At 39.7% G+C, this 14,076-nt stretch overlaps 1 non-coding gene across 1 annotated transcript; it reads left to right on the top strand.

Moving 5' to 3' along the window:
- The first annotated feature begins 10,986 nt into the window (after window positions 1–10,986).
- On the top strand, window positions 10,987–11,090 carry LOC127748136 (small nucleolar RNA R71). Its single transcript, XR_008010079.1, has one exon. It is a non-coding gene; the product is annotated as a small nucleolar RNA R71 (small nucleolar RNA).
- The last annotated feature ends 2,986 nt before the right edge of the window (window positions 11,091–14,076 follow it).

The following is a 14,076-nucleotide window of genomic DNA, read 5'->3' as shown; positions in this document are numbered from 1 at the left end:
CCGTCCTCTCAGTGAAAATGTTCAACGTGCTCTGTCACAGCACGGCTATTCATCTGTCGGTTCTCGATCATGTCGGAATAGAATCCAGTGATTCTTTTGCGTCTGTCTGTCGGTCCCACAATCGCGAGTTTGAAGCTCGTCACAGTCATTCAGTCCTTGAATCCTACTCGGAATACCACAGACAAGGTTTAGACTTTTCGGATTCTCAAGAATGCCGCCATCAATTCTAGCTTATACCACGAAGATTCTGATTAAGGAATCCAAGAGATATACATTCAAGCGTTGTTTGCATGTAGAACGGAGGTGGTTGTCAGGCACGCGTTCATAAGTGAGAATGATGATGAGCGTCACATAATCATCACATTCATCATGTTCTTGGGTGTGAATGAATATCTTAGAACAAGAATAAGCTGAATTGAATGGAAAATAGTAGTAATTGCATTAATACTCGAGGTACAGCAGAGCTCCACACCTTAATCTGTGGTGTGTAGAAACTCCACCGTTGAAAATACATAAGTGATAATGGTGATCATTGGCTTCGGCCCCAGAGAGGGAACTAGAAGAACCAAGATGAAAATACAATAGCAAAAGGTCTTATTTATTGAGAACTAGTAGCTTAGGGTTTACAGAAATGAGTAAATGACATAAAAATCCACTTCCGGGCCCACTTGGTGTGTGCTTGGGCTGAGCATTGAAGCTTCCATGTGTAGAGACTTTTCTTCGAGTTAAACGCCAACTTTTGTGCCAGTTTGGGCGTTTAACTCCCACTTCTGTGCCAGTTTCGGCGTTAAACGCCAGAATTCTTGAGCTGACTTGGAATGCCTATTTGGGCCATCAAATATCGAGCAAGGTATGGACTATTATATATTTCTGGAAAGCCCAAGATGTCTAATTTCCAACGCAATTGAGAGCGCGCCAATTGGGCCTCTGTAGCTCCAGAAAATCCACTTCGAGTGCAGGGAGATCAGAATCCAACAGCATCTGCAGTCCTTTTCAGCCTCTGAATCAGATTTTTGGTCAGGTCCCTCAATTTCAACCAGAAAATACCTGAAATCACAGAAAAACACACAAACTCATAGTAAAGTCCAGAAAATTGAATTTTAAATAAAAACTAACTAAAACATACTAAAAACAATGCAAAAAAGCGTATAAATTATCCGCTCATCATACATCGACTACAGGAAGCTCAATGAAGCCACCAGGAAGGACCACTTCCCCCTACCATTCATGGACCAGATGCTTGAGAGAATGGCCAAACATGAATACTACTACTTTCTTGACAGTTATTCGGGTTACAACCAAATAGTTGTAGACCCCAAGGACCAGGAGAAAACTTCTTTTATATGTCCATATGGTGTCTTTGCTTATAGGAGAATGCCCTTTGGATTGTGCAATGCACCTGCAACATTCCAAAGGTGCATGCTCTCCATATTTTCAGATATGATTGAAAGATTCATTGAGGTGTTTATGGATGACTTCTCTGTATTTGGTAACTCATATTCTGATTGCCTACATCACTTGGCCTTCGTGCTAAAGAGATGCCAAGAGACCAATCTTGTTTTAAATTGGGAAAATGCCATTTCATGGTTATAGAGGGGGTGGTCCTTGGTCATAAAATCTTAAAAAGGGGCATAGAAATGGACAAGGCAAAAGTGAAGGTGATTGAAAAGTTACCCCTACCTTGCAATGTCAAAGTAATTAGAAGTTTTCTAGGACATGTAGTGCACGAAATTGTGATCATCATTGGCGCCATCAACATGGTACGCTCAATTGCAATCTCAACTCTTTATCACAACTTCACACAACTAACCAGCAAGTGCACTGGGTCATCCAAGTAATAAACCTTACGCGAGTAAGGGTCGATCCCACAGAGATTGTTGGTATGAAGCAAGCTATGGTCATCTTGTAAATCTCAGTCAGGCGGATTCAAATGGTTATGGAGGATTGATAATTAAAAGATGAATAAAACATAAAATAAAGATAGAGATACTTATGTAATTCATTGGTGAGAATTTCAGATATACGTATGGAGATGCTTTGTCCCTTCCGTCTCTCTGCTTTCCTACTGTCTTCATCCAATCCTTCTTACTCCTTTCCATGGCAAGCTGTATGTTGGGCATCACCCTTGTCAATGGCTACAGTCCCGTCCTCTCAGTGAAAATGTTCAACGTGCTCTGTCACAACACGGCTATTCATCTGTCGGTTCTCGATCATGTCGGAATAGAATCCAGTGATTATTTTGCGTCTGTCACTAACGCCCCACAATCGCGAGTTTGAAGCTCATCACAGTCATTCAATCCCTGAATCCTACTCAGAATACCACAGACAAGGTTTAGACTTTCCAGATTCTCAAGAATGCCACCATCAATTCTAGCTTATACCACGAAGATTCTGATTAAGGAATCCAAGAGATAAACATTCAAGCCTTGTTTGCATGTAGAACGGAGGTAGTTGTTAGGCACACGTTCATAAGTGAGAATGATGATGAGCATCATATAATCATTACAATCATCATGTTCATGGGTGCAAATGAATATCTTAGAACAAGAATAAGCTGAATTGAATAGAAGAACAATAGTAATTGCATTAATACTCGACATACAGCAGAGCTCCACACCTTAATCTAGGGTGTGTAGAAACTCCACCGTTGAAAATACATAAGTGATAATGGTGATCATTGGCTTCGGCCCCAGAGAGGGAAATAGAAGAACCAAGATCTGATCTAAGATAGCATAGGACTGATCAAAGATGAAAATACAATAGCAAAAGGTCCTATTTATAGAGAACTAGTAGCTTAGGGTTTACAAAAGTGAGTAAATGACTTAAAAATCCACTTCCAGGCCCACTTGGTGTGTGCTTGGGCTGAGCATTGAAGCTTTCATGTGTAGAGACTTTTCTTGGAGTTAAACACCAGCTTTTGTGCCAGTTTGGGCGTTTAAGTCCCACTTTTGTGCCAGTTCCGGCGTTTAAGAATGCATGTTTGCTTTTCAGAAACTTAAGAACAAACTTTCCTCTGCACCTATCATAGCACCACCATGCTGGGATTTACCCTTCGAGTTGATGTTTGATCCATCAGATTTTGCTGCGGGTGCTGTTTTAGGATAGAGGAAGGATAAATTGGTGCATGTCATTTACTATGCCATCAAAGTTCTTAATGAGAATCAAAGGAATTACACCACTACAGAGAAGGAATTACTTGACATTGTCTTTGCTTTTGATAAATGTAGATCATATCTCATTGGTTCTAAAGTAATTATATTTACTGATCATGCATCACTTAAATACTTGCTAGCAAACAAGAGTCCAAGCCAAGACTAATAAGATAGATCCTGCTACTCCAAGAGTTTGACATCAAAATTACAGACAGGAGTGGAGCAGAGAATAAAGTAGCTGACCACCGCTCAAGAATTCCACAAGAAGAAGAAAGAGCACACCATCTTGCAGTGAATGAAAGCTTCCCTGATGAGCAATTGATGATGATCTAAGAGACCCCTTGGTTTGTAGACATAGCCAATTTCAAAGCCATTAGGGAACTACCAACCAACATCAACAAACATAGAAGCCCTATTGAGATGTCCCCATACCAATTGGTATTTGGCAAGGCTTGCCACTTACCAGCTGAGCTTGAACATAGAGCATTATGGGCTCTAAAACTGTTGAACTTTGATGAACAAGCCACTGGAGAAAAGAGACTAAGGCAACTCAATGAACTGAAGGAATTTAGGAGCCAAGCATATGAGGATGCAAAGATTTACAAAGAGAACACAAAAGGGTAGCATGATTAAAAGATAACAAGGAGGGAGTTCACTGAAGGACAAAAGGTGTTATTGTACAATTCTAGACTTAAATTCTTCCCTGGGAAGCTTAAGTCTAGATGGTCAGGACCCTTCACCATCATCAAAGTGTACCCCTTTGGTCAGGTGGAACTTATGGAGGACAAAACACAAAGAACCTTCACTGCAAATGGCCATAGACTCAAGCATTACCTGGGAGACTCACTGGATGAAAGGAGAGTGAGCTACCACCTCAACTGAAAAAAGAAGAACGTCAAGCTAGTGACGATATAGAAGCACTAGTTGGGAAGCACCCCAACACTTTATATCCTTTTGATTTATTGCTTTCTTAGAAGTAGATTGTGAATATTAGATTAGGAAGTTTAATTTCAGTTTTGACAGTTAGGATAGCTTTATGAATTATTTTATCTCCTATTTCTGGAAAAGCAACTTGATGAAGGCATTTACTGATGAATAGTGATTGGGCTAAGAACTAGCTAAAAAGCTAAGTTTTGTGTGGCCACTCACCTACTTAATCTAGGCTTACAACCATTTGGATAAACCAAATTTTGAAGAGTAAGCCCATAGATTAAGTTTGGTGTGGCCACCACCATACGAGGATCACTTAATAAGCCCAATACCACTCAACTTGAAAGCATTTAATATATTAGTGGATGCTTGAATGTGAATTTTAATGTGTTCAGGAGAGATTAGAAGCAACAGAATGTGAAAGAATTGGAATTACTTTTTTCCCATGAACACATTAAAAACCCCAATGATGAACCCAATTTATTGAGATGCAAATGAATTAAGTTTGGTGTCCCAAGGGACACCCATCAGTTGCAAATCCATTCACTAGCATTAAAAAGGAATGTGGAGGATTATATTGTCATTACTCATGGGGTTTCAGTTTCACTTTCAGGAGATTGAATGGGGCCCACTTGGTTGATAGCAAAGAGGTCAAAGTGTACTTGCACTTTGGAAGTCAACATACGCAGAGGGCACATTGGGATAAGGATTGGCACCTCTTCCTACGTTAGGTGCCACTCCCCAAGTGGGAAAATATTGAATTCTCTTCCTTTCCCATCATTCGAACCACACTCTCACCGCTATAAAAACCTCACTTCCCCATCTCCCTCCCACTTCAAACCCCTTCCCACACATGATAGAAACTCACACAGACCTTTCTTTCTCTCTTCTCTTTTCTCTTTTCATCCCATTTCTCTCTATCTTTCTACTTGATTGGGACAATCTAGTCCTAAGTTTGGTGTTGAAGCAAAACTTTTGTTTTGCTTGTGTTTCTTTGCAATACTCTATAACTATCTCAGAACCTTTAAAAATACACACACACTCTCTCTCTCTCCATCCAATGGCACCACCAAGGTCCTCAGCCTCAAAGAAAAGAAAGACCAAAGAACCAACTTCTGGTTCCTCAAGCTCAACCTTCAATTAATACAAATTCCTCTCCGTATTCAACCAAAACCAATTCTATGGTTGGGTGAGTGAGAGGGAGATCATCCCAGAGGTTGGTTTCCAACTGGGAAGGAATGAGCACCATGAGATCAACATTGAGATTAACAACAGGGGATGGGCACTCTTTTGTAACCCACCAAGGAAAGTGGTGGAAGGCGTGTTAAGGGAATTTTATGCAAACACCGTGCCACAACTAGGGCAAGATTATGGGTACATTAGCTATGTGAGAGGGAAGTCGATTGACTATAGTCCCTCTAACATAGAAAAGGTGCTGATGGTGAAGAGGACAAATTCCATTCAGAGTTATGAGGAGAGGATGAAGCAACCAGACCTAGAATTTGATGAAATCCTTAACGAAATTTGTGTACTAAATGTGCAGTGGATCAATGACAAAGATGGGAAACCCAACTAGCTGAGAAGAAGGGACTTGAGCCCCCAAGTTAGGGGGTGGCTAGACTTTGTGAGAAGATCCTTGATTCCTACATCCAACACCTCCGAGGTGACCAAGGAGAGAGCTGTGCTCATATACAGCATTATAAAAGGAGAGAATGTAAATGTTGAGGAGTTAATTGCCAACAACATCAACAAGATATTGAAGAGCACTAATGAAAGCACAAGGTTGGCATTCTCCAGCATTATACAAGAGCTGTGTGATGATGCTGGAGTTGAGAAAGTTATTGATGAGGTGCTAGTGAAGCAAGACAAGCCTATAACTGCCAAGAAAATGGCCAAGGTGTTGGCTGTCAACCCACTTCAGAGGGCCAGAGAGCATAGAGCTCATGCTCATGTGCCACAACAGCAACAACAAGAAGAAGAAGAGGCTGAGGAGCAACCATATTTCCTGGCGCTTCAACCACCACAATATTAACAATACCAGCAATTTCAATAATTTCCTAAAGGAGTAAACTGGGAGCAGCTGCAAGGAGACGTGCATCAAATGAAGGGAGATTTGCATCAATTGAGGGAGGATGTCAAACAATTTCAAAATAGCCAAAGGGAGCAATGGAACCAAGTGAATGAGAACATACAAAACCTCCAAGGAAGCTTTGAGCAAGCAAGGAAGGAGCAGCAAGAGGAGTTCGACTAGGGAGAGGTGCGAAGTGCACTCGACAAAGTAACAGAGCAGAACAAATGGCAGCAGAGGAACCTCGCTGAGTTCAGGCATCTTTATGATGCCCGAACCATTTCAAGGAGGCAATACGATATCAACACACAAGCAAAGCTGAATCACTTGTGTAATGCTGTGGCCGCTCTTAACCCCGGATACCCAATATTCATGCAAGGACTGGAGGAATTGAGTGCTAGACAAGAGGAGATCCTAGCTAAGCACAAGGAGGATGAAAGAAATTATATGGTAAGGCTGGGATTTGGAAGCCCAAGGACAAGAAAGTACAAGAAGGATCCTCCCAAAAGGGTGAAGATGACTCCTCCCCCTCCAAGAAGAAAGACAAGGGCAAAGGGCCAATGAACTAAAGTTGAAGCTGCAAGGTTGTTGAGTTCCATGGTTGACATTTTCCAAATTTCTGAATTCTGTTTAAATTCTTATCTATCTACTTTACTTTATGTTTGAGAATAATTAGTAATGCTAGGATAGTTTATGTTTTATGTTTAGTTCTTTATTACTTGAAGTCTTCTGTAAGTCCCTTGATATGGAAGAAAAAAAATGCAACGTTAACTTTAGTCTTTTTCAACATCAATAAAGTGTAGTTTGTCTCCATAAGAGTTGTTGTGAGTTGTGCAAGAACAAGAGTAAATGATACTAAGACCAAGAAAGCTCTTTCAAAGAACTAAGAAACAAAAGACTAAGTGTAAAACCTTGAATGAACTAAAAAGAAAATGAGTCATGAAAGGCAACTAGTCCTAGAAGGCATGACAAGTAGAGGTTGAGGGGTGTTCCTTGAATATCTATAGAACCAAGAATTAGTAAGCAACAAAGACCTAAGGCTCTGAGCATCAACTACTAGGAAGAAAAGAGAAACATTGAAAAACTCAAAAGAGTTAGAGACCCTAGTAGATGCTTGTGATGAAGATGTGTCAAGAAGAGGCCTGGGCAAGTAAATTCTCAGGGGTGTTTCAATACCTAACACCCTAAAGCCAATTGGTTTGGGAGTGTTGATTGAAAGCCTAACTAAAGGGTTGTCTTGAGACAAAACACTTAGAGTCGTGGTCAATGAACAGAAAAGAAGCAAACCCAAAAATATAATGAGCTAACTCTTACTACTTCAAGGTGACAATCAATGAAAAGGACCCCTGAGGCACATACTTGGAAGAACCCTCAAGGATCTAGGGACTCTTTGTGACATTCAAAGCATTCATGCATGTCTTGAACACTTAGTCCCATTATTAGTTATATTGCATCCATTCAAGGTCAAGTCTCAATTCACAAAAAGACCACTCACATTGATTTGCTTGGGACAAGCAAAGCTTAAGTTTGGTGTTGTGATGACTTACATCATCTACCCTTTTTCTTGCATAAAAAGGACCATAAAAGAGGCATAATCTCATTTGATCATTGCAATTCATGCCTTAATTGATGAATATCATAGTACATTGCTTTGAAAAGAGTTTGTGTTGAATTTCAGGCGAAAAAACATCAAAAATGGGAAAGAAACAACTAAACAAGTGGGCGTGTGAAGCAGGCGTGCCACTTGGAACAAACGCCACAAAAATGTATTGGTGTGGCACGCTAGAAGCTGGGCGTGGCACCCTGGTACAACATTCCAAAGAGCAACAATGAAGACCATCAAAGGGGCGTGGCACGCCAATTACCTAGAAGAGTCATCACTAGGGCGTGCCACTTTGCATCGAAGACGTGGCACGCCAGTTCCAGAATTCACTAGGGCGTGCCACTTTGTATCGAAGGCGTGGCACGCCAGTTCCAGAATCTACTTGGGCGTACCACTTAAGGATCAAGGCGTGGCACGCCAAGCCTAAGAAACCCACAATTGAATGGGCGTGCCACTTGAGCAACATGGTGTGGCATGCTGGTACAAGAATCCAGAGAAGGAGTTGAAGGCTAATGAGGTCTGGGCGTGCCATGTGAGCAACCAGGCGTGGCACGCCAATAAACAAGAAGGCAAAGGAAAAAGCTGGGCGTGCCACTTGGTGTCGAAGGCGTGGCACGCCAGCTCAAGAAGTCTCACTAAGGCGTGCCACTTGAATGATCAGGTGTGGCATGCCAGCACTGAACGAAGCCAAACAAAGCTGGGCGTGCCATTTGGTATTGAAGGCATGGCACGCTAGCTCAATTGTCCCACTTTGGCATGCTACTTGAACGTCCAGGCGTGGCACGCCAACCTTTGGAACCAAGGCAAGTGAAGGGCATGGCACGCTAGTCTCATGGCATGGAACGCTGATAGTGTTTTCCAGAGGAAGAGATAAAGGGCCAAATGAACTGGGCGTGCCACTTGGATGATGAGCCGTGGCACGCCAGCAAGAGGATGAAGCATTTAGAGGGGCGTGGCATGCCAGACCCTGGGCATGCCACGCTGGTACAAGTTTCCAGAAGCATGAAGATGTGGAAAATGGCCTGGGCGTGCCACTTGGTGTCGAAGGCATGGCACGCCAAGCTACTTGAGGACTTTAAAATGCCCTAGGCATGTCACTTTGGCTCGAAGGTGTGGCACGCTAGGGATGTGATAGAGGAAGGCGTGCCACTTGGAGGGTGAGGCGTGGCATGCCAAGATTGAAACGAAGAGAGCGTGACACGCCAGGGGAGCGCCAGTCACACGCCAGCTGGAAGATTACGTTTGTTGAGTTTCTTTTCCCTCCAAATTGTAATTTTCTTTTCACTTTTGTAATTTCTTTTATTTCTAGATCTAGGAGTAGTATAAATACCCTTGGAAGTATTGGAAACACACACGGAGACGCAGATCACTATCTCAAGGGGATTGTAGAGTTTTAGTTTTGAATTCACTTTTTCACTTTTTACACTTCATCTCTTCCATCTTTTGTACTTTCTTTCTGAGCTATGAGTAGCTAAATTCCCTCTCATTGAGAGAAGGAGCTCTATTGTACTTGATGGATTAATGATAGTGAATTTCTTCTTCTCTTCATCTTCTCTTTGATTTGCTAGAAGGAATTTCGATTTTCATGCTTAGTGTTCAATCATCTTGGAAAAGAGATTGAATGCAAAATGGGTTTCATGGGAACTTTGGAAAAGGAAACATGAAACCATGTTAGAAATCCTTTCTCACACTTGAGTAGAATCTGGGTTTTGGTGTTTGGATATGGTGACATATAATCCTCCCTCTACCTGGACCTACAAGGATGTGTGGTATAATCAAGGACCAAACATATCTCTCTTCATGAGCAATTAGACCAAGAAATTGGCTATTGATCAAGATCTGAGAGATTGAGTCACCAAGGGATTGGGGCTCAATCAATCATGATTGCCAAGAGGTCAATGAGTTGCATGATTGAAGAGGATATAAGCTGGATTTAATCTAAAGAGACAATATCTCCTGATCTCAATGAATTCCCTCACTCTTATCTCTCCCATTCTTTTATAGCTTTCATTTACATTCTACAAATTCCCACTCCCTTTTACATTCTTGCTATTTCTATTTTTGCACTTTATTGCTTTCCTTTATTCTTTTGCCATTTATGTTTCCGCCATTTATGATTATGCACTTACAACTTATTCTGTTTAAGCTTGACTAATTCTCCAATTAATTAAAATTGTTCAAATCTACCAATCTCTGTGGATACGATCCCACTCTACTGTGGGTTATTACTTGAGGATAATTTTGGTGCGCTTGCCAAAGAGTGGAATCATCAATTTTATTGGGAGGGGAGTGAATCCGAACTCATCAAATGGTAATAGGAAGTTCAGTGGAATCTCTATGGTCTCTAGATGAGCCTCAGATTCCTTTGGTTCCTCAATAGGGAACTCCTTGTTGGCCAGTGGACGTCCCATGAGGTCTTCCTCACTGGGAATCACTGACTTTCCCTCCTCTACAGGTTCGGCCATGTTGGACGTGTAGATGGCCTTGCACTCTCTTTTTGGATTCTCTTCTGTATTGCTTGGGAGAGTACTAGGAGGAGTTCAGTAACTCGTTTACTCAGCTGAGTCACTTGTGCCTCCAATTTTCTGATGGAGGACCGTGCCTCAGTCATGAAACTGAGAGTGGCCTTAGATAGATCAGAGACTATGTTTGCTAAGCCAGATAGGCTCTGCTCAGAATTCTCTGTCTGTTGCTGAGAAGATGATGGAAAAAGTTTGCTATTGCCAAACCTATTTCTCCCACCATTATTGTTATTGAAGCCTTGTTGAGGCTTCTATTGATCATTCCATAAGAAATTTGGATGATTCTTCCATGAAGGATTATGGGTGTTTCCATAGGATTCTCCCATGTAATTCACCTCTTCCATTGCATGATTCTAAGTGTCATAAGCTTCTCCTTCAGAGGAGGCTTCTTTAGCACTACCGGATGCAGCTTGCAATCCAGTCAGATTCTGAGAAATCATATTGACTTGCTAAGTCAATATTTTGTTCTGAGTCAAGATGGCATTCAGAGTATCAATCTCAAGAATTCCTTTCTTTTGAGTCATCCCATTATTCACAGGATTTCTTTCAGAAGTGTACTTGAATTGGTTATTTGTAACCATCTCAATGAGTTCCTGGGCTTCTGCAGGCATTTTCAGATGAAGGGATCCACTAGTAGAATGATCCAGTGACATCTTTGACATTTCAGACAGACCATCATAGAATATACATACCATGCTCCATTCTGGAAACATGTCAGAAGGACACCTTTTGGTTAATTGCTTGTATCTTTCCCAAGCTTCATAGAGGGATTTACCTTCCTTCTGTCTGAAGGTTTGGACGTCCACTCTGAGCTTACTCATCTTTTGAGGTGGAAAGAATTTGGTCAAGAAGGCATTGACCAGCTTGTCCCAAGAGTTCAGGCTTTCTCTAGGTTGTGAGTCCAACTATGTTCTAGCTCTGTCTCTTACAGCAAAGGGGAAAAGCATAAGTCTGTAGACCATGGGATCAACCCCATTGGTCTTAACAGTATCACAAATCTACAAGAATTCAGATAAGAATTGATGAGGATCTTCTGATGGAAGTCCATGAAACTTGCAGTTCTGCTGCATTAGAGAAACTAATTGAGGCTTAAGCTCAAAGTTGTTTGCTCCAATGGCAGGAATTCAGATGCTTCATCCATAGAAGTTGGAAGTTGGTGCAGCATAGTCACCAAGCATCTTCCTTGCATTGTTGTTGGGTTCAGCCATGTCTGCTTCTTTTTCGAATTCTTCTATAAGGTCCTCTCCAGAGTGTTGTGCTTTAGCTTCTCTTAGCTTCCTCTGCATAGTCCTTTCAGGTTCAGGATCAGCTTCAACAAGAATGTTTTTATCCCTGTTTCTGCTTAAAAGAAGAGAATAGAAAAGAAGAAGAATCCTTTATATCACAGTATAGAGATTCCTTTATGTGAGTAGAAGAAGAGAAGAATAGAAGAATGAGGTAGAGGGAAAATAAAGAGAATTCAAACACAGAGAGGGAGAGATGGTTCGAATTTTAAGAAGGAGAGAAGTGTTAGTAAATAGATAAATAAATACATAGAAAGGGATGAGAGAGAGGGAATTCGAATATTAAATAAAAGGAAAAATATTTTTGTTTTTATTTTAAATATTAGTTAGTATTCGAAAATTAAGAAAGGAATAAAATAAAATTAGAGTTTAAATCAATTAGTTAATTAAAAAGATTTTTGAAAAATTTGTTAGCGGTTTTTGAAAATTGGAGAGAGAAAAGTAGTTAGGTGGTTCTGAAAAAGATAAGAATTAGTAAACTTTTTAAAATCAAACAAAAAGTCAAGTAGTTAATTGAAAAAGATTTGAAAATAAATTTTGAAAAGATAAGAAGTTAGAAAAAGATTTTGAAATTAAGTTTTGAAAAAGATATAATTGAAATCTATTTTAAAAAGATTTGATTTTTAAATTAAAATTGATGACTTGACTAACAAGAAACTAAAAGATATGATTCTAGAATTTAAAGATTGAACCTTTCTTAACAAGAAAGTAACAAACTTAAAAATTTTTTTGAATCAAATCCTTAATTGTTAACAAGGTTTTCGAAAATATGAAATGAAAATAAGAAGAAGATTTTGAAAATCAATTTTTAAAATTTTCAAAAATATTTTGAAGAAAAATGAAAAAGATTTAATTTTTGAAAAAGTTTTGAAAAGATAGAATTTTTAAATTGAAATTTAGATTTGACTAACAAGAAACAACTCAATTTTAAAAATCTTTGACTAAGTCAACCCAAAAATTTGAAATTTATGAGTGAAATAAGGAAAACATATTTTTTTATTTTTGAATTTTAATGAGGAAAGAGAAAAATAAAAAAAATTGACTCAAAACATAAAAATTTTGGATCAAAACCAATGATGCATGCAAGAACACTTTGAATGTCAAGATGAACCCCAAGAACACTTTGGAGATCATGATGAACATCAAGAACCTATTTTTGAAAAATTTTTAAGAAAAGAACCACATGCAAGACACCAAACTTAGAATTTTTTAATGCTTAGACACTAACAAATTAAAAATGCATATGAAAAACAAGAAAATACACAAAACAAGGAAATCACAAGATCAAATAAAGACAATCATCAAGAATAACTTGAAGATCAAGAAGAACATATGCATGAGTTTTTGAAAAATGCTAGAAAAATAAAAACATGCAATTGACACCAAACTTAAAATTTGACTCTAGACTCAAACAAGAAACATAAAAATTTTTGATTTTATGGTTTTATTAAATATTTTTTTTAAAACTTTTCGAAAATTAGAAAAAAAAATTTTGAAAGATTTTTGAAAAATTTTTGAAAATAGAACAAGAAGAAAATTACCTAATTTAAGCAACAAGATGAACCGTCAGTTGTCCAAACTCAAACGATCCCCGGCAACGGCACCAAAAACTTGGTATGCGGAATTGTGATTTCACACTTTTCTCACCACTCTGCGCAGTTGACCAGCAAGTGCACTGGGTCGTCCAAGTAATACCTTACGTGAGTAAGGGTCGATCCCACGGAGATTGTCGGCTTGAAGCAAGCTATGGTCATCTTGTAAATCTCAGTCAGGCGGATTTAAATGGTTATGAGGTTTTGATAATAAAAAGAAAGATAATCAGAAAATAAAATAAAGTTACTTATATAGTTCCTTGGTGGGAATTTCAGATAAGCATTTGAAGATGCTTTGTTGCCTCTGAACCTTTACTTTCCTATGGTCCTAATCCAATCATGCGTACTCCCTTCCATGGCAAGCTGTATGTTGGTGGATCATCGTTGTCAATGGCTACCATCCGTCCTCTCAGTGAAAACATGTCCTCTACGGTTTCCCGCATGGCTATTCAGCTGTCGGTTCTCGATCGTGTCAGAATAGAATACATTTATTCTTTTGCACATTGTCACGTGCCCAACAGTCACGAGTTTGAAGCTCGTAACAGTCATCCCATCCCGAATCCTACTCGAAATACCACAGACAAGGTTTAGACTTTCTAGATCTCAAGAATGCTGCCAATTGATTCTAGCTTATACCACGAAGGTTCTAACATCATGGATTCGAATGCTCTGTTGTTAGGAGAGGTGATTCAGATCCATGAGTCAGAGACCAAAGAGAGTATACTCCAGCTGTTGTCCAATGACTACGTTGAACATCATGTAGACCGCTTTGTGGTTGTCAGGCACGTGGATCTTGGCTAAGCGAGTAACGAAGATTGGGTGATTGTCATGGGTCACCCCTTCATTCTGACTTAGCTAAATTAAGTACAAGATTATATCTTAGAGGAGAAGTAGGCGTGAATTGAATAAAAAAATGATAATACTTG

This window comes from Arachis duranensis, chromosome 5 (genome assembly GCF_000817695.3).
Source record: "Arachis duranensis cultivar V14167 chromosome 5, aradu.V14167.gnm2.J7QH, whole genome shotgun sequence".
Classification (NCBI taxonomy): Eukaryota; Viridiplantae; Streptophyta; class Magnoliopsida; order Fabales; family Fabaceae; genus Arachis; species Arachis duranensis.
Note: the sequence above shows the minus strand (reverse complement) of the source record. Positions and strands in the feature narration are given on the sequence as shown.